A 26835-nucleotide genomic window follows, 5' to 3' on the forward strand; every position below is an offset into this window, starting at 1 on the left:
GCTGAAAATATTCAAAGCAGAAATTAAAGGGACCTGAGTGATCATCTTATTGGCTCCTCTTATTTTTAAAGGACAAGTTTAAGGACCACATAGGGTACATGAAATATTCTACGTCATTGTGCAGTGAGTACTAGAAACAAAATAAAAACACAAACAGTGTGAGTGCTGGTCTAGTGCCCTTATCAGTACATAAGCAAACTGCTATTCATCAATAACAATCCACTTGTCTGTTTTTCCTGATTGCCTCTAGTATAATCATTTCCTGTTCTTACTGAAACTTGAAACTGCCTTCAACAGTTCTTCTAAAACCTACCGCACTACTTAAAGCTGGCAGCCACTCAAAGGCAACCCTTCTCTAGAACTCTGTAAGATTCATTGTATTTGAAAACAGCATGTATAGTCAATATATGAATGATTTAAACTTGTATTGTTTTTAATCTCATTTTAATGAGCAAATATTTATTGGAGTGTTAACTAATTGTTATTACTAAAATACTGTGTGTGGTAATTCGATGAATATACAAAGGAGTAAAACACAGTTTCAGCCCTCCAGGAAACTGTAATCTACTAATAAAGAACCTGCAGTAATAGAATAGAAAAAAAAGTAAAAATTTAGCACTTACGTTATTCATATATCCTGATACATACAAGATTGGAGAGAACTCACTTAATGTAAATCATGTGAAATAGGGTTTTCAGATTTAAGAAATAAAAATACAGAATGTCAAATTAAATTTGATTTTTAGATTTAAAAAATAAGATTTTCAGTATAAGAATGTGCCATGCAATATCTGGGACATGCTCATATAAAGATTATTGTTTTTATACAACTCAAATTCAACTAGGCATTCTGTATATTATCTGGCAAATCTATGTAAAAAACAGAGGGTTGAATTGACTACAATTTCTAATTATTTTATGGCTGCTAGAAAATCGTTCACAATTAATTCAGAGAAGGCTGCCCATTTGTCAGACTTGTGCCAGGTATTTCTCAGCTCTTAATGTGATGTGTTAAGAATTATCAATATAGCATTTAGGATGACACTAATTTGAAAATGACTTCACACAAATTATGTTCAAGGAATTATAGAGATAATTTTGAAAAAGAATGACCATTATTTCAACATCTGAAGGGCTGTAATGTTGAAAGGGAGTTTGCTTTATAACTTCCTATGTTTTACAAAAGAAAATCACAGAGATTTGTAAGTAATTTTTATAGTTCTTGATAAAGGTGGATAACTATGACTTATTTCAAATCACTTCTTACTGATTATTTTCTTCCTCAAGTTGATTAGTTTTTCTCTATTATTTTAAATATAATTCAGATTTATATAATAATAAATGACATTTGTCAAAATTATATGGATTATTTTCCATGTGATATAAGAATTTTGGAACAATTATTTTGCTGTGAAATTATTAGATGTTACATATTTGTTAAATTTTAATAAGTTTAATAAATATTTCTAAGTAAACATTAAACTGATACAATAAAATTAATAAATTTCAAAGTCAACCTTAATTTCCGTCTGTACATACAAATTCAAGTTAATTTCATCTGAAAATAGAGCAAATTTTGTCATGTCGGATACCTTTGTAACAAAAGTTAATGAAAATACTGTGAAAAATATATTGCAAGCATATTGATTTACATTATTTTAAATAAAACCATCCAAGAAAAATAATTTTTCTGAAAAACATTTATCTAAAGCAATTATATCAGATTTGTTGATAACCATTATCCAATATTTAGGAAAACTCACAATTTTTATAAGAATATATCAGATAATTTCTTGAACATGCGTTTCTACAGTGAGTTGTTTCTCTGGAGTATATTGTCTATTGACCAGGCAGCTGACACTACTCTAATGAGTGATAGAGCCTTTGTAATTATTTCTTTAAAATGTGATTTATGAGAGCAGAATGCCATCTGTGGAAATTGAACAGAAAAATGTGGCTCCATACACTTGTACTGTAGTGAACAATTAAAGTGAGCCAATTACCACTGAATTTGATCAATTTTAATTCAAGTTTCTAGTTTCCACAATGATGCCGATGGTTCTTTCTGAAATATAAACCTGATGTCACTTCAATACACCAAACAATTTAGTGAATTTTAATGAATTATTTTCAGCTTGAAACCAAAGCATATTAGCACATTATTTATCTAATTCCGATACATTCTTATCTCTTGTAATCCCCCCCTACCCCGGCACCTTATTTATACACAATGAACACTCTGGACTGCCCTGAATATGCTTATAAAGATGCTTATAATTTTGTCTAGAATTTCCTTTTATCCTTTCTTTGTCCCAAACTCTCATTAAATCTTTAGAGTGTTACACAGAGGTCACCTTTATGCATCCATCCACTCAGCCACTCATTCAGCAAATATTAAGAGTATTGTATGTACAATAAAATAGGTGTTGTATAGGTTAAAGAGACAAGGCAAAGCCATCGATATCATAAAACTTACATGCTAGTGGAAACAGACAAACAAAAATTAAATATGTCAAGTTCTAGGGTAGAAAAAATAAGATGAGGGATTATGGATAAAGTAAGAGGTATTTTATACATATAAGCAGGGATGATCTTTCTGACGAGATGAGTTTTGTGCAGCAAACTGAATAAGGTGGGAGAACAGATAAGTGCACTTCTTGGTAAAATCATCAGAGAGCAGTCAGTGCAAAGATATAGAAAATGCTTGACATGTTTAAGGAATAGGAAAGGAGCAAATGCAACTGGGGTGGAGTGAGCAATGGGACAGAAGTAGGAGAGGAAAGAAGCGATCACTTGGGATGGCCATGGTAAAACATTCGCCAACATTATCACATCAGCCTTCTCCAGCTGTTGGAGTCTCTCTAACTTCAGGCAAGATATACTAAGTAATAGAATGCCTTGTCTTTTGGCCCCAAGAGGAGATGGTGCTCTTCTGCAGGTCATGGACTCTTCCTCCTACTACACACTCAGCTTTTAACTGCCGTCTTGTATTGCAACTCTTGCCACCATAACCATGCCCTTCATGTGCTGAACATTCATTAGTAAAGCATGATTATCTGCAAGGAGTCTTTGTGAGTCTGTGGAAAAGCAAGAGTGTTTCTGATTTTTTCTTAAGAATATTTAAAATTAGTATTTTAATGAGATATTCTTTAAGGAAAATTGTGCTTAGTTTCATGTGAGTGATGGACATAAAATGCTATGGAAACTTAAGACAGGAGATTGGCCCCTTGAACTGACTTACAAAGCAGGTACAGGGAGAGGTAACAGCGTGGGGAGTGGAACCAGGAAGGCGTGGAGGTAGAAATGGCTCTTTTAAACCAAAAAGGTTTGCATAGGTAGTTATCGTAGAGAGATAATCAAACACCCTGAATAGATTGTAAAATCCTGGAAGTCATGAAATGTATTTTATATGTTATTCTTCCAACTGTGAACAGACAATATCTCATCCAAAATATTAATTTGTACTCCTTTCACACCAGCCTGGCTCCCCTCCCTACAAATAATTCACTAGCTAGCTGTCAAAATTCTATGTAAAACAGAACTCATATTATGTCACTCCTTCCCATAATTAAAACCTTTTGTTGGTTCCCCTTTACACTCCAGTAAAAGTCCAGGATTCTTTCCTGAGTTTTCAAACTCTCCATGACCCAGCCCATGCCTACCAACTAGACTCTTAATTTCCATCACTCTTTTTTTCAACCATTATGCTTCTGCTAAACTGGCTTTCTTTGCTTTCATTCACTTAACCAAGCTTTGGGGAAATGAATGGCCTATTCACTAAACATAAATTTTTCCTTTCCCAAGAATGTTCTTTTCCTTTATATTTTTAGGCCAAATCCTTTTTCTTCTTCATATTTCTGCTTAAATATTACCACTTGAGAGAGTTCTTTACAACAAACAAAATCAACTACCTAGTCACTTTCAGCCTATACTCTGTTTTAATTTTCTACATGGTAACTTTAACTATTTGATTTTTTTCTTCTGTTGTTATTTTTATTCACACCTTGTAATAGAAGCAGCAGGAGAGCAAGAAATACTGTTATTGATAATCACTCTTTTCTCTTTGTTTGGAATAGGGTCTACCGCATAGAAAACATTCAAAAATATTTGTAGAGTAAATGAGTAAGTGTCAAATACATGAATGAATTGCATGGCACATAGTACCTAACAGGAAACAGACAGAAAAGCATTGATATGAGGTTAAGAATTTCTAAAATCCTCATATGAAATGAGTAAAATTAAGGATAAATGACACTGGAAAACCAAAATGGTAAGTGAGGGTGGGCCCATGGGGAATTGTAAATAAGAGACTCATTTTAACTTCAGGTTATGAAGATAGGTTATGATGAATACTTTTTTTGTTGTTGTCCTTACTTCTTTCATTGTTGATTTGAAGCAGTTTGCTAAAATCCGTAGGCTGAAAACTGAAAGAATGTACTTGTGAAAGACTCTGGCCAATATTTTGGAGCAGTGATTCTGACATTATCCTTCAGCTGATTAGGAAAGATTCTTTGAATAAGGAAATATTTTCATATATGCCCAATGCTAATTTAAGAGGCTGAATCAACAGACCTGTGGGGAAATGAAAAAGAAACCTATTTTTTTCTTGTAAGTTACTTTTCACATGTTCTTTGTTATATTTTAGAATCCACTGCACATTTCTAATTATAGAGTAATCTTTTCTAGCTCTGAAAATTTCACCTACTATTGTCTATCGTATGTGAGGCTTTGATCCTCTAAAAATACTAAAATCAGTAGGAGAAAAATCAGTAAAATTATTACCTAAAAAGTCATGAACTGTTATAACAGTTTTGATTCTTTAATTCCAACATCTGTTTTATATGTGATGGATTTATATGCATACTTGAAAACTGTTAAATATGAATGTTTGTGAAGTTTTACAAGTGATCTATGGTTAAGCCTTGTTAGGAGAAAAGTGGATCTCCTGTTGATAGACAACATAAAGAAGGAGATCTGACCTGTGCAGTGACTCAGTGCCTGTAATCCCAGCACTTTGGGAGGCCAAGGCTGGCGGATCACCTGAGGTCAGGAATTCGAGACCAGCATGGCCAACGTGGTGAAACTGCCTCTCTACTGAAAACACAAAAATTAGCTGGGCGTGGTGGCAGGTACCTGTAATCCCAGCTACTCGGGAGGCTGAGGCAGGAAAATGGCTTGAACCCTGGAGGTGGAGTTTGCAGTGAGCCAAGATCGCACCCTTGCACTCCAGATTGGGCTACATAGTGAGAATCTGTCAAAAAAAAAAAAAAAAAAAACAAAGAAAAGAAAACAAAAACAAGAAGAAAAAGAAGACGACAACGAAGGAAAAGAAGGAGAAGAAGAAGAGAAGAGTGACCCAAGAACATTTCAAGAAATGAACTTGACAGAGATTGATATTGGGAAAATTGGAGATTTGAAAAAGTTATGGCATATGAAGGATGTAGTAGGTTTACACATGGCGTAAAAATGAGTCATAATTAATGCTTAAAGATGTTTGTACCTTCAATGTGAGGAAGGCAGCAGTTTAGAATCTGAAATATGATTTACAAATCTTTTTTGTTTATGATATGGAGTCTGCAATCAGCATAACAGTGGACCATGAATCTAAGACTAGGTATGGGAAATAGGTAGTTGGCTGGATAGGAATAAATTTCAGTACTCATAAAGGCTAAAGAGATGGTAACTAGAGAAAAGCAAATCTCTGGTTTAGGTCAACATCAGAGGAGCTTAGGAAATGTTGTGACTAATTGTCTTGAGGTTCAATAATATGCCTGGGCTTGATGTGAATCAGAAAACCATGAGGAAGACCAATCATACTGACCAAGTTGTTAGATACCAATTCCAAATCTCTATATTTATACTCTACTTTCAGTGTAGACTGATATATGCTTTCTGAATATTAGTCTGGCAATAGGTATTATAACTTCAAAAATAGATGTGCTTTTTGATGCAGTAATTCCATATTTTGGAATGTGCTCTTTATTTCAGTCCACTACTAGAATGCAGAATGTAAGATTTAAGGAATCATTGTATACCTAAACAATAGATAAATATTGTTCTGTGATCATTAAGTATTACAGAATTAATAGAAATCAAATTTATATGTATAGAAAGTTTATATATTAAGCAATAATGCCAGTGAAAATTAATCCAAATAAAATATAATAAAAGTCCTCTTTTCAAATTTGGTTAATGGAAGAAAATAGTTAGATGGGATATTTTTACTAAGAATGCACAATACATAGATACTGTGTTTTAACTAAAAATTATTTCTTTTAGGACAAGGTTCATTGGTTTGTGTACTCCATTTTTTGAGTTTAAACTACACAAGCAATGCAAAGCCTGATTTCCAATTTCAATGTTAATACCTCAAAGTATAAATAAACATTTTAAAGCCATCTATGAAGCCAATCAGGAACATAATCCTATAGACTTATATTACTTTCTCCCATATTTTAATATGCCCTTACAAATACCTAATTTAGTAACAATTTTATTGACTAAATTTATAAATATATTACCAGTATTAACAATTTTTTACATTGTCAAGGTATTCTATTTGTATACATAGATTATGAATTTGCTATTTATATAAAATACATCATGGCAAATAAAAAGTATAACTTTTATAGCCAGGTTTGAGAACCAACACAACTAATTTTTGGTAAGCATTCAACTGAACTAATAGGAGAAAATAACATAGGTGTAACAGAAGGAAAGCTACTACTAGACAGCTCATTAAGTATGTGTCGCAGAAGCCATACAGAACATCAGTTAATCTAAGCTTTGCTTAAATTTAAGTAAATAGGAAGAGCTCACACTGAAACTGCTGTTTAATCCAAAATTAACATTAGCCTCCTCTGACTCTGAAGATGAGACAATATCATACAATTGATGAAAAACCTTTCTATACTGCTTACCTTTATGTGATCATGCTTAGAAAATGGAGATTACTGAATACTAGCAAGTGAGACATAATAGTAGACATCTATTATAAGTAAAATTGTAATAGTCATTTACAAGTAGAATTAATATTTATTGTCCTTTTCATGTTTCCAAAGATGGGATAATCACAAACTTTAGTTTAAAAAATTTTCTGTACAGATTTGTTCATAAAAATGTATTAAGGAAGAAGTAGGAGGAATAAAATGAAAGAAATGTGCATCAATCTCTCTTCAACCACAAGAGCTTATTTAACCTTTTTGACCCTGTATGAAAAACGGGTAACAAAAACTATATATATAGCATGGCTAGTAAGGTTAAACATTGTATTATATGTAAGAGATGGTTCCAGTAATATGACTCACAAGACACTTGAAATGAGAAAAGTATTATTGCTTTTTCAGAGTTCAGCTGTAAAATATATGCGTGGTAAAATGGAGAAGTAATGTCGAGTCACCTTAAAGAGATTAAATATCTCTCAGGTCAGCAAAGTCTTACTGTAATATGATTTAATATCTTGAGAAAGTCAATGTCTTAATTAATCTAATGTATCAAGTAATGCTTCTCACATTTATGTAATGGATTAACCCCCTTAAAAACTCAAAATAACCAAAATAGGAAATAATACTCCAAAAACAATGGGTATCCAGCATCATTATAATTATGTTGTCAAATATATTTAAATCTAGGTTTTCTATAAATCAATTATGACTATAGTTCATATTTTGAAAAACCAGGTGAAAAACAAAACAAAATAAAACACACATGTTAAAAGTTGTTTTTTAAAGGATATACAAACAATGCTATATTTGGTCCATCCAAGATGACACAGACTCATTTTTCCATGCTCCTCATTTCTAAGTACACCTATAATCCATAGAAATAATTTAAGAGATAACCAAAGGAGAATTCTGAAAAGTGAAGAGAGGACAGAAAATTGATGAGAGACTCAAATACTGGAGGGACAAAATCAAAGCAATCCATCTTGAAATATTTTCTACTTTCTGAAGGTTAGTATGGCCAATGGAAGAAGGTGATGTAGGCTAGGCCTACCATTCTCGGACATGTAATCTAGCAACATAATGTAGTCTAGGTAGCTCATTTCTGTGCTGTACAGGACAGAAGTCCTGATAATAAGATCAGGCTAGCCTGGCAGAATTAGCAAGGAGGACTGATTGCATGCTTTGCTGACAATAAGCAGCCAGCAAAACATTCTTTTTTCCTGTCACACATAAGATTCCTCCTCTCTCTCATTCAGTGACACTGTACATCCAAGGCATAAGCAAGAATGATCTCATCTCTGCAAGGGTCCAGATCATAAGAAGTTCTTTGTCTCCCACAGGCAAGGGTGTATCCTGCCACTAAAAGCAGCAGCTAAGAAAGCACTTCTCATTTTTGCTTGCTAAAGACTCTTACTCCTCTTAGAAGCAGTGGCTGGTCTGGTCTGGAGAAGCCTCTGCTCTCTCAACCAGGATGGACAGGGACCAGTAGTAGAACATAAATTACCCAGGTCAAACTAATACAGTGGAGACTCTGAAATGTAACAACACCCCACAGAAATAGGCCATGACCTGAGTGATAAAACTTAACAGGATGAATGACTGCTGAGATTTTAAAATAAATAGATAGGACTAAAAACTCCAAACGTCATAGCTAAAATGTTCAGGGTATAACTGAAAATCATCCATCATACCCAAAACCCAGGAACACTAGAACTTGAATTAGAAAAGACAATCAATTGCTGCCAACATTGAGATTAATCAGAGATTAGAATTATCAGACAAGACCATTAAAGCAACTACCATAAAAATTATTCACCAAGATGTTGTAGATTCTATTGAAACAAGTGAAAAAAACTAGAAACTTCTGGGAAAAAATATATTATTTTTATAAATTATAGAACTAAAAAAATACAAAAAAATTTTCAGAAACCGGAATAAGCGGAGTCTCAGGAATTTCAGGAACCTAGGGGATAATGACCAAGATACAATGTTTGTACTACTCAAGTCACAGAAGTAGAAGAGGAAACAAGTAAGTCAGGAAGAGTGTTGGAAAGGATAATCACTGAAAATATCTCAAGTTTGGCACAATACATAAAATCACAGTTTTAAGAAGCTGAATGGACCCCAAATGAGAAAAATCCCCTAAAGTTCACATTGAAAAATACCGTAATTAAACTTCTCAAAACTAAAAATCAAAGAAAAAATTGAAAACACCCAAAAAACCCAACATTTTATCTAGAGTTAAGTACCAATTTAAGTGGCTCAAAGGACGGCAGATTTCTCTTTTGAAATTATGGAGATCAGTCAGCAGTGGTAGAGCATGTTTTAAGTGCTAAAAGTAAAGAACTATCAACCATACATTCTATATCTGTTAAGCTATCCTTTAGAACTGAAAGGTAAAAAAATAAATGAAATAAACCTAATCAAATTTGATGTAACCAAACCTACCTTTAAAGAATGGGTAAGAAAAGTTCTTCAAACAGAAAAAAAGATGGTTTAAAAAAGGAAGTCTTACATTATCAGAAAGGATGACAAACAATAGAATGAGAAAAAATGAGAGTGCACACAATAGACTATTATCTTCCTTAGGAGTTTTCTAAATCATATATAATGATTTAAATCTAAATTATAACATCATCTGATACCCACGGTAATTGTATTTAAAAGTTTGGAAGGTGAAAGGACATAAATGGAAGTCAGGTTTTCACCTTTCATTTGAAATGGCAAATCCTGATACAAGTAGACTGTAATAAGCCCAATTTGTGTGTTGTAATACCAGAGAATTACTAAAAGAACTCTACAAAGAGATTAACTCAAAAATTTTATAAGGAAATAAAAAAGGAATCTTAAAAAATGTCCAAGCAACCGACAGAAAAGCAAGAAAAGAGAGAGAGAAATGAGAAACAGAGAAAAACGGAAAGCAAATAATAAAATAGTATACTTAATTCTTAATGTTGTGATGATTACCATAAGTATAAATGGTATAAATGCCACACAAAAAGAAAAAATTAGCAGAAAAGATTTTTAAAAATTGGCTTTAGTATATATGGTGTTTACAAGAAACTCACTTTAAATTCAATGACAATACATAGGCTAAAAATAAATATTAATTTCTAAAATTAGCAAGAATAGCTATATTAATATCAAACAAAGCTATAAAGCTAATTAAGTTTATCAATTTGTTTAAAATAATGAGATAGTATTATTTAGTAAAACCAATTTGCTTTTGTTGACGCATGCTTATAATCAAGTGTGCTGTATAACTTAGGTATTCTAAAGCTTTTATTCATTTTACAGATCACCGTTCCAAATGCCTATAGAATAGAGTAAGTTCATAAAGGAATCCACAGGGTGACAACTGGAGAGCACTTATTCATACAAATGAAGTAACCAATACTTAGTTCCAACACATTTCCAAAATGAGAATGAGGGATGAGAATGAGAATGCTGTTACACAGTTCACACTTTCCAAAAATCTATATGTTATTTGAAAATGTCTGATATCTAGATGTATGCAACTAATTATTACTTTTTGCTATAGATTTATGTGACTCAAGCTACAGAGAGGGCATATTTTTAACCCGTGGGCTACAGATTTCCCATTATGCTCTACTTAAACTACTGTCAGCCTTGAAGCTGTTCAGCCTTCATTAGAAATAATGCTTCTATATGGAATAAGTCAACTGAATTTTCTTTTATGTTGTGTCCAAACTATATATGTTATGTACAATAAATATAATGAGTTATGTATATATTAAAATTTGTATGGTAACAGTCTAGGTGAACAGAATGAGGTACGTATGTTTTTGTGATATGTGAGTCTATTAAGGATGTTAGATTAGCAGAAAAATTAAAATGCAAATTTAAATAGAACCATAGAGAATTTGAATATTCTTGTAATATATTCTTGTATGGCTCTGGGATAAAATTTACTTTGAAATATTTAAACAATTAAATAATGTGTCAATCAGAACATGTGTCATGGAATCCTAGTAAAAAACACAGGTTAAGTGTGATTTATTTTTAAAGTTAAGATGATTCTTCATGTGAGTTCAATGAATTAATTTCTTTATGAGGTTATGTTTAACATTTAATTTAAGTCTATCATTTTAATTTCATCCCAACAAGTCAGCAATTGGTTGGAATTTTGATTTCTGTGTAGATTTTTCTAGAGAATATGTAGACATAAGTAATTCTAGACATAAGTAATGTCTTCATATTCGAATGTGTGCTGTGCTTGTGATAGCACTTCTTATCATTGTAGAACTGTATGGCACAATTTCACTATAAAACTGTATGCTGATTTCAAGTGTCCCACCTGTTCCAGGAAAATATTGTGCCAGCTCCAACAATCAAAGCCTGTTTTTTATTTGGTCTTTTTAGTTCTCAAAGCCATTATAGTGTAGTTTAAAAGTAAAGATGTGAACTATATTCACTCATGGATTATTCACCAAAAATTTTAGCACAATATTAGCTCAGTCATAAAAATCAATGTCTTTCAGATATACGTGAAAAATATATAGACACAGATATGTTATTACTTAAGTTGTCAGTTAGCCTTCATTAAAATGTAAGGAAAAAATAAAACATTTTATTAAATAAAAAGAAGTTCAAAGAATTAAGAAACTGCTGGAATTCTCTTTCTGTCTGTATTCCAAGGCCAGGTACTTTGATCTTTAAGCCATTTGATAGCATATACTGACTATAGTCAAAGTTAGTTTAAAATTCTGAATTCACAATTTATTTTCTGTGTTAACATGAATTTTACACTTATCTTCTTTAAAATGCAGCTATTTCATCAGTAAAATAGGTATAATGAGGATGAATCATCCCTAAGGTTTTAGATAGAAAGTAAAAGATAATGAGAAAATGAGAAAAAACATATGGCATATTTCTTTTATATTTTATATACTCAAATTTATATTTTACATTTCAGTTTTGTTTGATATTACATTTATATTTTACATTTAATTAACATATATTTACATATATGTTTACATGCTTTAAGAATAATAACTCATTTTGATTTTTAAATATTTTGACTACGTAATGTTTTTTATTTTTATTTTAAATTCTCAGTATGTGCCACATCTTATTTTAGCTCACTGTCTTTTCTTTTTGCTTTAATAACAAAATCAACATTATAAAAGCATTGTTTATTTCTGTTTTATCTTTGCTATTGCTTGCATATTGCTTTTTAAATTTTATTTTTATTTGTATTTGTTCTATTTTTGTAATTTTAAGAAGACATTTAAGTGCTTTCGTAAGCAAAACCTGGTAAGAATAAAAAAGTATTGAGTTTTTAAAATAAAATATATTAAGTAATTGGCCAGGCCCAAGCTTAAAATAAATATTGAAAGTGACCAAAAAGTCTTTAAAATGTGCTCTACATCAACAAGATATAAAATGTTTTCTATATACATATCATAATAAACCAATATAATTTGATCTTGTTATAAACCCCAAGTATATTAAATTGTTAATGTTCTTGTGATTATGAAATTTTTTTATAAAAGCAAAAAATCTAAATGATTTTCTTAAAAATAAGGATAGTATGTGTATTAATAAAATGGAGTTTTAGTAAAACAACTTAAAGTTATAAATCATTATTGTGGTCACAGAGGTATTGAAAATGATTTTTCTTCATATATTATTTTAATTATAAACGTATTTTGCTCTAAAACATAAAAAGTTTCCTTTTGAATATATACGTAGTGGTTTAGGAATACTGCTCATTCATGTATGCCTATGGGGTAAACACTGTCATCTTTATTTTAATATTTTCTTTTCTGAAGTAGTATCTTATTTTGTTCTATAGTGCATCTATTAGATACTGCCAAAATTATTTTCAGAACAGATGTTCCCACGGGAATTATACTACCTTATTAGGAGGAATTCTCTTTCTGTCTGTATCCACGGCCATTTACTTTGATCTCTAAGACATTTGATAGCATCTGTTTTTGATGCAGATGAAAAAAATCTCAAAGACATGTGACATGAAAGAGTATTACAGCTTTAGAAAAGTAAACCATATGATCAGATAGATGCAATAACAGAAATTTTTCAAATAGAAATTCAGATGTATTCAGTATATAGATTTAAAAAGTATACTTACGTATCTTTGAAATTAGAAAGGTTGATAAAGATCCAATATTTTGGTAATTGTAAGTATAATATATGTTTAGTGTTACAGTTTACAGATAAAATATATTTGATTTTGAGATTATATTGATTAACTTCAAACATTAAAATTTGCCCAAAACACACAGACATTAGTCCTTTCTTAATAAAGCAAACAAGGGATAAGTTGAGCATGTTTAATCAATATTATTTATTAACAAAAATTAAGACTGGCATCACATCATTTCACAAACTCAAGTGGTAAAGAAATGGCAAAGTCAGTTCAATATAATGTGTATATTCTTAATTATATGTCTTGGGTTTTTATTTCTTCCACTAGGACAACTCACAAGTTATTGATTTATATATGAAGTTATACTTCTAGTTAGCCTGTGATCCCTAATTTTAACTGCCTATCACTCATAAAATCCTCAGTCATTTTAATTTTATTTAGATACCAATGTGTACAGATCAAGAGGAACATAATCTAAAAACACTATGTAACAATGTGTTTGAATTATATGAAGTCAAAATATAGACACAGGATTATATATCTTCTCTCCCAACCTTAACAAAATCTTTTCTCCCAAAAAACCAAACTTCAGCTATGACAACAGATAAATAGTCTCCTACACAAAGATATAGCAGTTCCTCTGTGTCTTTTTTTTTTTTTTGAGACGGAGTCTCGCTCTGTCACCCAGGCTGGAGTGCAATGGCGCGATCTTGGCTCACTGCAACCTCTGCCTCCCAGGTTCAAACGATTCTCCTGCCTCAGCCTCCCAAGTAGCTGGGATTACAGGCACCTGCTACCATGCCCAGCTAATTTTTGTATTTTTAGTGGAGATGGGGTTTCACCATGTTGGCCAAGCTGGTCTCGAACTCCTGACCTCATGAATCCACCCACCTTGGCCTCCCAAGGTGCTGGAATTACAGGCGTGAACCACAGCTCCTGGTCCCCACTGTGTCTTTTAATGGTTTGAATACATCTGCAGCATAGAGTTTACTAAGGAACAGCAACTTTTAATATGGACCTTATACATACTGTGTTGTCTCATGAAGAGATTAATTGGAATTAAGATGCCATTTTTAGTAAATAGTTAAATAAACTGAGAATTTAGGCTAGAGAAGAAAAGATTGGGAGTTTGGATGTGATTATATTATTTTCCAATACTTGAAACTTTGTAATCTAGGAGAGATTGCACGCTACACCGCTAATGCGCAATTTTCACTCTGGGTTCCATTGGAGGCAACTGTCCAACCAAGACTTTCTCAGAACTCTACTGCAGTGCGTGGCTCTTCCTATGTAATCCTCTTTCCTTTTCTCCTGGCACAGGTTTCAGACCTGCATTCTGGTCTGAAACTCTCCTTGTTTATCCCCATTCCCTCTTCCTTTCATTGTTCGCAAGAATTTATCTCAATAAATCTCTCACACATCTCACTACATTTTACCTCTGCTTACCAGAGAAACAAAACACATGCAGAGAATAATTCAATAAATGACTATTGAGTGAAAGAATGAATGAATGAAACACTTTGGCTTTCACTTCAAATTGTTTAATGTATTTTAAATCACCTCTGCTTCCCCATTTCTATTCTGATGAGAGCTACCATCATCTATCACCTGGGTTAATTTAATGACTCCTTAACTGGATTCTCTGCTTCTAGTTTGCCCCATCCTCCCCATCTTAATCCATTCCTTAATAGAAGCAGAAAGTCCTTTAATATTAAACTTACAATATCTCCCCAATTTACCCCCAGCAAGAGTCAAGGTCAGTAAAAAGACTATAAAATCTTACATGATCTGCCTTCTTTCACCTCCAACTTATTATCTCCTGCTGCCTGCCGCATTTTTACTCCACTCCAGTTATCCTGGCCTATTTGTTCTTTCTGGAACATATCAGACAAGATACTACCTTAGGTGTCTTGCACTGCTATCTCTTCTGACCGGAACTCCCTTCCTCCAAATAGCCACATGGATGATGCATTTAACTCTTTAAAAAAGTTTTTATTAAAAAATCATCTTCTCAAATAGGTCAATACAAAGCAACATAATAAAATTACACCACCTTACACATTCCTGATTCTCCTGACATTGCTCTAGATTTATCTTATTCCATTGTGTTTTAAAATGTACCTGGGATTTTGTTTTTATTCAGGTATGATGAGACCAAGGTATCAGGAGACAACTGGCATGGAAAAGATAATCTGGTGCAGATCCCAAGAGAAGGAGGCACACCACATTACTCAGAGTGACAAGGAGAGGTACCAGGGTTAGTCGAGAGGCAATAAGAACAAGAAAAAGGCATGGGTTGGAGCCTTTGTTGTCATTTTCAGGGGAAAGGCATGGCAAGCAGGTTTAAGATTAGCTGGTTTGAATAATTTCAGCAGGCTCTGGGATATAGGGACTGTCTCTAGTAATCTGTTATCAGTGCCTGGGATAATTATGGCAGAGGAATGTTGTCTCCTGAAGTGTAAGAGCCAGATAGAGAAAGTGGTTCAAAATATGGGGTCTGAATTGGTTAGTTTGCGTATAAAAACCACTCACTACTGGGCAAGTTGTTTGCTATATCTCAAAACTAGATAACCCTGGGAAGAAGAGAGAGTTCCTCTCCTGGTCTCTAAGGCCCCGAGATAGCAAAGCATAATAAAATACAGAAAATTGTAAAATGATTGATACACATGACATTATGATTTTAAATTTTATATAAACTACTTATTTATTACCTGTATTATTAATTGTTTCTCCCTATTAATATGAAGCAGGAAAGATAGTCAAGGAAGTAGCCATGTCCTTAGGATGTGGCAACCTTGGTGACCTCACCATCAACACAGCAAGCCCCAGCATTCGCATTGCAATCAAGTACATTCAAGCAAAGCTATCTTCCGTAGGGAATTTCTGCCTAGAAAGCATGTGCATTTTTATTTTACCTGTCCTCTGACTGACCCTTTGCTCATTATACTAGTAAAACACACATGCCTGGGTGGAGATTTAAGATGCAAATGAAGCATGTGATGTATGAACAAACATGTGCAGCTACTGTGCATGTTCACCCAGAACATGCTTACTAATAACACCTCTTCCCACCCCCATATGAATAATCATATAAGACTCCCATAAAGGGAATCTCTCTAGGGCCAGTCTTTGCAGTCTCATCCTCATGAGCAGTCCTCCCTGAATCCTCTCTCAGGGTTTACTGTCTATTCTGCGCCTAATTTTAAAAATATTCTTCCTCTTCTGCAATAATATGCTCTATGCTGTATCTCTTTTGCTGTAAATCTCCTGTTTAAATTATTTTAAATTAAGAAGACAAGAACCAGGGTTTCACAACAGCCATCAACAAATATAAACTGTATGAAATCAAGGATATTTGTTTTGTGATATAGTCCAAATACCCGAAATAGTTTTAGCACATAATAATTGCTCAATAAATACATGTCAAATTATCTTATTAATTTACAATTTAAAACTTCCTTGATATTTCTACTGTTATAATATACATTATTTATCCCTCTACAGTGGATCATTTTATTTACTCAACTAGACAGATTGTCTCAAAGTAAAACTCCAAATCCCGTTATATTTGAATAGCTATTCCAGTAAATGTAATTATATGGAGTCTAGTTAAATTGGGTGCAAAACAATTCATGAGCAAATTATAGTACTAAAAGTGTTCTTCCTGTTACTATAAATATATAATCATTATTCCACTTTTCTTTCAAGTTGATTGTCTCTCCTGAGGTTTGTGAGACAAATTTACATATTTGTCTTTTATGTTAATCTCTTGAGGTAAACTCTACCAAGGCTATTAAAATTGAAAAAAGTCCTCTGATTAATTGTTTCTGATGTTGAACAATTAGCAGAAACCAATCATTTGCATTTTAATAACATTGTAACCATATGTTAAGTGAATGCATTAATCTTGATTAGCTTGGTTCCAGACATTTGCAGTTGGGAGTTACTGATGTGTACACTGACAGAGAGATTTTTCAAGTCACGTATAGCTGTAATTTCTGTAGTAAAAAGTAACTGAAAAGAATGATGCAAGCACAACTATTGTGCTAATGGAGTGTAGAAAAGAAAAATGGAAAGTATTGCTGAAGAAAAAAAACTGGGGTAAAAATTAGCTAATTCAAACTAGAAAAGGCAGCAATTTCATCTTCTATATTACACAAAACGTAATATAAATCAATGTATAATTTACTAATGCCACAATACTATTTTGGGCTTTTTTGACTTTAAAAAAATATGAAATGTACAATTGTAACCAAAATATTGCCCGTAAGACCTGTGAGAAAAAAGTAAAATCATTCAATGATTATTATAATGAAGATTAAAGCAGTCATTTTATAGGTTCACATCTTACAAATTTCACTTCTTCTAAATGTTCCCTTTGCGCTTCCATTGCTATAAAAACAGTTTTTTTTTTCTTTCTGTAATTCTAGTAAAATGAGTTTCCACTGATCTTGAAATTGTACTCACTTGCTAGAGATAGGCATATTTATAATTATGTGTATAAATTCTCTTTTAAAAAACAAAAATTATCTCTCTCTTTTTAAACAACAACAACAAAATAAACTCAGGTAGCATCCTACTTAATAGTACACATATTGAATAATCTCTGAAGAGAAATAAGAATTCTCAATCTCCATACTTATGGTGAAAATGTGACTTGAAGACCTACCAATAGTATTAAGAATAGATAGAAAAATGTAGTTTGCTTAAAGGTCATAATTAAAGAAGTAAAACACTCTATGTTTGCACATAACATCATATCATAAATAAACTATAGTCATAAGCAGAATAACATTTCAATCAATGACAGACAGCATATACATTTGTGGTTCCGTAACTTTTGCCTAGTGATGCCTTAGTCAACTTAATTATAGCATGCAGCATTACCCACCTGCTTATGGTGATCTTGGTGTAACAAACCTATTATACTGCAAGTCATGTAAGAGTATAGCTCATACAATTACGTGTAGTGCAAAATACTTGATAATAAGTGACTAGGTAACTGGCTTTATGTATTTACTGTATTATATATGTTGTCCTTATTTTAGAGTATACTCCTTCTACTTATTAAAAAAATTATCTGTGAAATAGCCCCAAGCAGGTCCTTCAGGAGTATTTCAGAAGAAGGAATTGTTATGAGAGATGACAGATCCATGTGTGTTACTGCCCCAGAAGACCTTCCAGTGAGACAACATGTGGAAATGGAAGACAGTGATATCGATGATCCTGACCTTGTGTAGGCAGAGGCTAATGCTAATGTGTGCTTATGTTTCAGTTTTTAACAAAAAAGTGTAACAAGTAAAAATAAAAATTTTAAAATAGAAAAAAGTAGATAGGATAAGGATATAAACAATGAAAACATTCAGTGCCCAATACAGATGTATGATATTTTATCTTTTATACCATTCTTTTACAGAACACTATATCACTCATCAATAGAAATACATTCTGGTTCTGGGAACAGTGGCTCATGCCTGTAATCCCAACACTTTGGGAGGCCAAGGAGGGAGGATCACTTGAGATCAGGAGTTCAAGACTAGCCGGGGCAACATAGCAATACGATATCTCTATAAAAGGTTTAAAAAAAAAAAAGCCAGTTGTGGTGGCATGTGCCTGCAGTCCCAGCTAATCAAGAGGCTGAAGTGAGAGGATGACTTGATTGCTGAGAAGTTGAGGCTGCAGTGAGCCATTATTGTGCCACTGCACTCCACCCTGGGTGACAGAGCAAGATCCTGTCTCTAATAATAATAATAGTAATAATAATAATGTAAAAAATAAAATATTTAAAGTATTTTTCAGTGTTGCATATGGGAACCTGAAAACAAATTCTGAGAAATGCATTGTAAGGCACTGTTATCATTGTTCAAACATCAGAGAGCACCTACGCAAACCTAGATGGCATAGCTTTCTGCAGCACACCTAGGCTATATGGTGTAGCATATTTCTCCTAGACAAACCTGTACAGCAGGTTACTGTACTGAATATTGTAAGCAACTCAAGCAAGATGGTAAATATTTGTGTATTTAAACATAGATAAACACAGGAAAGTTACAGAAAAACTAGAATAAGAGATAAAAAAAAAAATGGTACACCTGTATAGCCAATTACAATGGCTATACAGGTAAGACATGGAGCTGTCAGAACTGGAAGTTCCTCTGGGTGAGTCAGTGAGTTGGTGGTGAGTAAACTTGAGGGCCTAGGGCATTACTGTACACTTCTGTAGACTTTATAAACACCATACAATTAAACTACACTAAATTCTTCTAAAAAGTTTTTCTTAGGCAGCTAGAGAGAAGATGCAGGTCACCTACAAAGGGAATCCCATCAGGCTAACAGCAAATCTCTAAGAAGAAACCCTATGAACCAGAGAAGATTGGGAGCCTATATTCAGTATGCTTAAAGAAAATAATTTCCAATCAATAATTTCATATCTAGCCAAACTAAGCTTTACAAAAAAAAAAGAAATACAATCCTTTCTCGAACAAACAAATGCTAAGAGAACTTATTACCACCAGACCTACCTTACAAGAGGTATTGAAGGAGTGCTAAATATAGAAAGAAAAAACCAATACTGGCCACTACAAAAACACATTAAGCACACAGACCTGTGAAACTATAATGCAACCACACAAATAAGTCTGCATAATAATCAGCTAACAATGCAATGACAGGACCAAATCCACACACAGCAATACTAACCTTGAATGTAAACAGGCTAAATGTCCCAATTAAAAGACACAAGTGGCAAACTGGATAAAGAAGCAAGACCCAATGGTATGGTATCTTCAAGAGACCCATCTCACATGCAATGCTCATAGGCTCAAAGTAAAGGGATGGAAAAAAATCTACCACATAAACAGGAAACAGAAAAAAAGCATGGGTTGCTATTCTAATTTTATACAAAACATATTTTAAACCAACAAAAAACAAAAGAGACAAAATCATTACGTAATGGTAAAGGGCTCAATTCAACAAGAAGACCTAACTTGCCTAAATATATGATCACTCAGCACAGGAGTACTCAGATTCATAAAGCAAGGTGTTAGAGGCCTATAAGGAGCTTTGTATAGCCATATCATAATAGTTGGAGACTTCAACATTCCACTGACAGTATTAGAGAGATCATCAAGGCAGAAAACTAACAAAGATATTCTGGACCTGCACTTGACAGTTGACCAAATGAATCTAACAGACATCTATAAAACTCTCCATCCAAAAACAGAATATACATTCTTTTCATTTGCACATGGTATTTACTCTAAAACTGAACACATGATTGACCATAAAACAATTCTCAGCAAATTCTGAAAAATCAAAATCTTACCAACCACACTGTCAGACCACAGCACAACAAAAATAGAAATCAGTACTAAGAAAATTGCTTAAACCATACAACCACATGGAAATTAAACAATCTGCTCCTGAATGACTTTTGGGTAGATAATAAAATTAAGGTAAAAATCAAAAATTTTTTTGAGACTAATGAGAACAAAGATAAAACATACCAGGTTTTCTGGGACACAGCTAATTCAATGTTAAGAAGGAAGTTTGTAGCACTACACCCTCATAACAAAAAAATTAGAAAGATCTCAAATTAACAACCTAACATTGCACCTAGAGAAACCAGAGAAACAAGAGCAAAGCAACCTCAAAGCTAGCAGAAGACAATAACCAAAATTGAAAGGAAATGGAAATACAAAATACCGTACAAAAGATCAACAAATTCTTACTTTCTTATTTGAAAGAAGTATTAAGAAAAACAGATAATTAGCTGGACTAATAAAGAAAAAAATAGAGAAGATTCAAATAACACAATCAGAAAAGACATTGTTGCAGCACTGTTTACAATAGCTAAGATTTGGAAGCAACCTAAGTGTCCATCAGCAGATGAATGGATAAAGAAATGACACGTACACATAATGGAGTACTATTTGGCTATTGATAAGAATGAGATCCAGTCATTTGCAACAACAAAATGGAACTGAAGGTCATTATGTTTAGTGAAATAAGCAACATTTCACACAGAGAGACAGACATTGCATGTTCTCACTTATTTGTGAGTTCTAAAAGTCAAAACAATTGTAGTCATGGACATACGGAGTGGAAGAATGGTTACCAGAGGTTGGGAGGGGTAATGGGGCATTGTGTGGGAGGTGGGGATGATTAATGGGTACAAAGAAATAGAAAGAGTGAATGACACCTACTATTTTATGGCACAATAAAGTGATTACAGTAAATAATAACCAAATTATATAATTTTAAATGACTTAAAAATGTAATTGGATTGCTTGTAACTCAAAGGATAAATGCTGGAGGGGATGGATGCCCTATTCTACCTGATGTGCTTATTTCAGATTGTATGCCTGTATCACACCATCTCATGTACCTCAAAAATATATACAGTAACTATGTACCCACAAAAATTTTGAAAAATAAAAACAAGAAATAAAAAGAAATGACTAAAGGAAAATTACCACTGACCCCCAGAAACACAAAAAATCTTAAGAGATGACTATAAGCATGTCCTCTATGCACACAAACTAGAAAACCTAGAAATGGACAAATTTCTGGAAACATACATCTTTACAAGGTTGAGCCAGGAAGAAACTGAATCCCTGAACACACCAGTAACAATTTCCAAAATTGAATCACCAATAAAAAGCCTACCAACCAGAAAAAGCTGAGAACCAGAAGGATTTACAGCCAAATTCTGCCAGATGTATAAAGAAGAGCTGGTACTATTCCTACTGAAATGACTCCAAAATATTGAAAAGGAGAAACTTCTCTCTAACTCATTCTATGAGGCCAACATTATCCTGATACCAAAACCTGGCAGAAATACAACAAAGAAAGTAAACTTCAGGCCAATATCCTTGATGAACATTGATGCAAAAATCCTCAACAAAATACTAGCAAACCAAATCCAGCAACACATCAAAAAGCTAATCCATCACAATCAAGCAGGATTTATTCCTGAAATTCAAAGTTGGTTCAACATATGCAAATCAATACATATGATTCATCACATAAACAGAATAAAAACAAAAACCACATGATTATCTCAAAAGATGCTGAAAAGGTTTTCAATAGAATTTCAATAAAATTCAACACTCCTTAATGTTAAAAACCCTTGTAATAGAATGGTTTATATTCCTTTGGGTATCATGCAAGGGTATATTCATTGTAGCACTATTCACAATAGCAAAGACATGGAATCAATCCAAATGCCCATCAATGATAGACTGGATAAAAAAATGTGGCACATATACACCATGGAATACTATGTAGCCATAAAAGAAATGAAATCATGTCCTTTGCAGGGACACGAATCGAACTGAAAGCCATTATCCTCAGCAAATTAACGCAGCAACAGAAAAGCAAACACTGAATGTTCTCACTTATAAGTGGAAGGTGAATATTGAGAACACATGGACACAGGGAGGGGAACATCACAAACTGGAGCCTGTCAGCAAGTGGGGCAGGGGGAGTAAGAGCATTAGGAAAAGTAGCTAATGCATATTGGGCTTACCTAGGTGATGGGTTCATAGGTGCAGCAAACCACCATGGCACAGATTTACCTATGTAACAAACCTGCACATCCTGCATATGTACCCTGGAAATTAAAATTAAAATTATAATTATAAAAAAAAAACCTTTAACAAACTGGCAAAGACTTAGTGAGGAAGATTTCAAAAGCAATTGCAACAAAAATGAAAATTGACAATCAGAACCTAATTAAACTAAAGAGCTTCCAATTTTACCAGTTGTAAGTGTGCAACTTAGTGCCATTAATTACATTTGTAGTATTGTGCAAACATCACCACTATCTATTTCTATAATTTTTTTCATCGCCTCAAACAGAAAATCTGTACAAACTAGGCAGCAAGTTTTCTTTCCCCCTTCTCTCTCGAGCCTTGGTAACTAATATAGTTTCTGTCTCCATAAATTTGCCTACTTTAGATATTTCAGTGCCCTGCACAATAGCTCATGTCTAAAATCCCAGCACTTTGGGAGACTGAGACAGGAGAATCGTTTGAGGCTAGGAGTCTGAGACCAAGCCAGGCAACATAGTGAGTCTATATGTCTACAAGAGATTTTTTTTTTAAATTAGCTGAGCAGGGTGGCAAATGCCTGTGGTCTCAGCTACTCAGGGGGTGAGGTGGGAGGATCATTTGAGGCCGGGGGGTTGAGGCTGGAGTGAGCCATCATCTTGCCACTTCACTCTAGTCTGGGTGACAGAGTGAGACGCTGTCTCAAAAAAAAAAAGATATGTCATATAAGTGGAATCATAATTTCTCCTTTCTGTCTGCCTGATTTTACTTGGCATGTTTTCAAGGTGCATCCATATTGTAGCTCGTATCAGAACTTCCTTCTTATGTGTCAATAATGAGTGTTTGTTTTTAATTGAGAACTTTAATAAGATCTTATTAACTTTGAAAATAGCTATTGTGGCCTTATTGATAATACGTACTTTATTCTTTATTATAGCTTTTCTTCTGCTGTATGGTTAGTGAAAATTGTTATTTTTGTTGACGTTCTGTTTTGCATGTATTGCATTAAGGATTCTCTTAGTTTATTTTTCATATTCACATCTATACCTTAGATATTGACACTCATTTGTCCTTTACTGGCTACTGTCCTTACTAATATTCTAGTATTATGATGGCTTTTTTTTTTATCCTGACATTGCTTCAATTATTTCTTTGAATCTTGCCAAAAGAGATATGTTCATAAGACTACCTTACTGAAGAAACAATTACTATATTAAAGACTCTATTAAAATTTTTATCTTTACATGGTTTTTTAAGTTACAGGACAATCAATTCTATATTATGTGGATTTTTTCCAATTAGCATTTCTCATTCACTAAGACTTCTATATCTTTCCAAATGCTACTGCTGATTTGTTCACATAGAAGCCTATTCATCATCCTGCAAGATGAAGTTGGATATCTTTCACCGTCTTAGAAGTCATCATCAGTTTTCCTCTCCTACCCCCCAGGTATGAGTTTTGCATCACTTACGTTTATACTTCACAATGGGAATATTGATTTGGCCCAAATAAGACATTCAATAAATTCTTAATGAGTGGATCAATGAAGACTACTGCAAACAAAATCCAGGGAAATCCTTGAGTTGCACAGTGGATTGTCCATTTCTCTTATATTCATTTGCTTAATGGCTTTATTAAGCTCCTGTCAACAAGCAGAAATAAACTTAATCTTAGAAAGTTTTAAGTGACAGATAAAACCATCCTAATTTATGCAAAAGGGTCATTGTACTTGGTCCCAAGAGTGGTACAAAATCCCCTGCTTCTCTGCTTTTGTGGAAAACATTAATTCTGATGTCTAAATAGCCTTTCCCAAATCACTTGCTGAAAGTGTGACTTTGAAAAACTCATATAGTCATTCTCATTTCTGTTTTCTCTTCTGCAAAAAAATGAGAAATATTTCTATATTTTATTAGGATTGAAATGTAGTATCGGTATTATATTTACTGGAATTTTTTGAAATGCAGGAATTCCTTGTGTATTTTAGATAGAAGATGTTTGATGGCATGTGAAATTGTATGTATTTTCTCAGCCTGATATTTTTTGTTCCTTTTCATAATGTTTTATATTTTCTTTCTAACACTGACTGTTCATATCTCTTATAGAACCTTCCATTAATTATTTCTTTTCCTTTCAGAGTACTGCCTCTCATTGTGCTTTGCATTTCAAAAAGCAGATCTTTGTTCACTAAACATAGTAAGGCCTTGTGTGTCTGATAGTATCTTTACTGACTTTCCCATTTCAATAAAAGTTTGGCATACAAAAAAACTAGGTTTAAAATTAATTTTCATTGTTACTTTACAGGTATTCGTCATTTCTCTTCTCATATTTAGTGAGTGACTCAATGGTATTTTCAAAGTTACTATTGAAATGTGTGATGTGAATAAGATTCCTCTGCAGGCTACACACTTTCTGGAATCTTTTTACAGTTTAGCTTTTGAAATTTCCATCTTAAGAGTAATAGTTATTCATTTTTCTCATTTATTCTGTTTGCCACTCTTCGAGCTCTTTGAATTGGAGGACTTTTATCTTTTGTTAGTTCTGGAATTAATGTGTCATTTTTAATCCAAATATTTATTTTTTTTGTTTGGCTTATTTGTTTGGCTGTTAGTTTATTTTGTTAATTTGGCCTTTTAACTATTTTATATCACTTAGCATTTTCTTTTATAAGTATTTTCCCTAGCTTTACTACTTCCTTCTGACTATAAAAATGTTTGTGGACTTGCCTTCCAACTTACTGTTTGTTTTTAATCATTTCAATTTTGCTGTTTATATTTTTTTCTTTTGTTAAAATTAATGAGACAAAATATAATATAATACATACACAATACATATATATGCATGCATATATGCATACATGTTATATCAGTTTATTGTTTCTAATGTACACACACATACACAAACATATAATTTTTTATTTCCATTTTAAGGTACCAATATCCTCCCTTAAATTTTCAAGACTGCTTATGAGATTTTAGGTGTATTATTAAAGAAGTCCTGTGATATTTTGGGATGAGAGCTTGTCTATTTTCATGGGTTTGCTCTCAAATTTGTATTTGGTATACCATTTTCTTTTGGAAATATTCTAACATAATATTATTACCTCTATAGCATTGTTACCATGTATCAAATTTTGGATTCTAATAAACAGGAGTGCAACGAAAAGTGATTTGATAAAAACATAAAGATTTTAAATATTTTATCTAGAGTCATGTGACATTTTGTTTTTCCTTGATCCTGTTGAAGAAACATCACCATCACAAGTGATGGAAGAGTAGTAATTTTTATATGCTGTACAAAGGTTCAAGTCAAGTCACCTGGTACTTGCATAAAGTTATTATAATGTGAGGCCAAACTTCTGTGATTGTGGTAGGGAGGAAAACATAAAGCAGGTGGCCAACTCTGTTTGCAAATTATTCTTTGAGAATATTTTATTTTTTTAAAGAAAACAAATTTATTCCCCTAAGATAACATGTATGCATCAGATGTAACTTTGAACAATTCAAAGAAGCCAGAGTGAAAGTGGTTTTGGCAATCATCCCATGTATGATAGAACAGATTAACTGTCAAGCCACTAGCCATCAGGAGAAAAGAGTACTAAGAAGACAGGTGAAAAGCAGGTAAGTCCTACCCAAGCTCCCTTCTCCTCTCCGCAGCATAAATGCTACCAATACCACCTATCCAGGACCTACAGAGAATTTACTTATAATAATTTGGAGAAGAATATTTCATTTGGTAGCTTCTGATACTTTGGAAAGGATCAGGGAGGAGATCATGAAAATCTTAGTGCCATATTCATAAACCAATCTTGGAGTGCTGGAGATGCAATGACTTGTTATACTACCACCCTTACAAATAAACCTGCTAAAGCTATTACAGGATAGAAGTCTGGGGAGCCCTATGAAAACACTTATTGTCTAAAAAAAAAGCCATTACAGTCAATACCTTCATGTGTGTTATCAGTCAAATCTTTCAAAGAGAGTAAGCACCCAGTCCTTATAAATAGATACAGTCAACAAGGAAGCGATGCCTTGGTGGCACTCATTTTGGTTTACAATGTTGAATAAATAGTGGCCTTTTTATTTTTAGAAACACATAAATTTAGTAAAAGTAGTTACAAATACAGACTAAATTGGCAAATTTAATTGTATTTGGTTTTCTAGAAATAAAAATAAATATTAAAATCTATAAATAAAAACTGTCACCACA

Source organism: Pongo abelii, chromosome 4 (genome assembly GCF_028885655.2).
Source record: "Pongo abelii isolate AG06213 chromosome 4, NHGRI_mPonAbe1-v2.0_pri, whole genome shotgun sequence".
Taxonomy (NCBI): Eukaryota; Metazoa; Chordata; class Mammalia; order Primates; family Hominidae; genus Pongo; species Pongo abelii.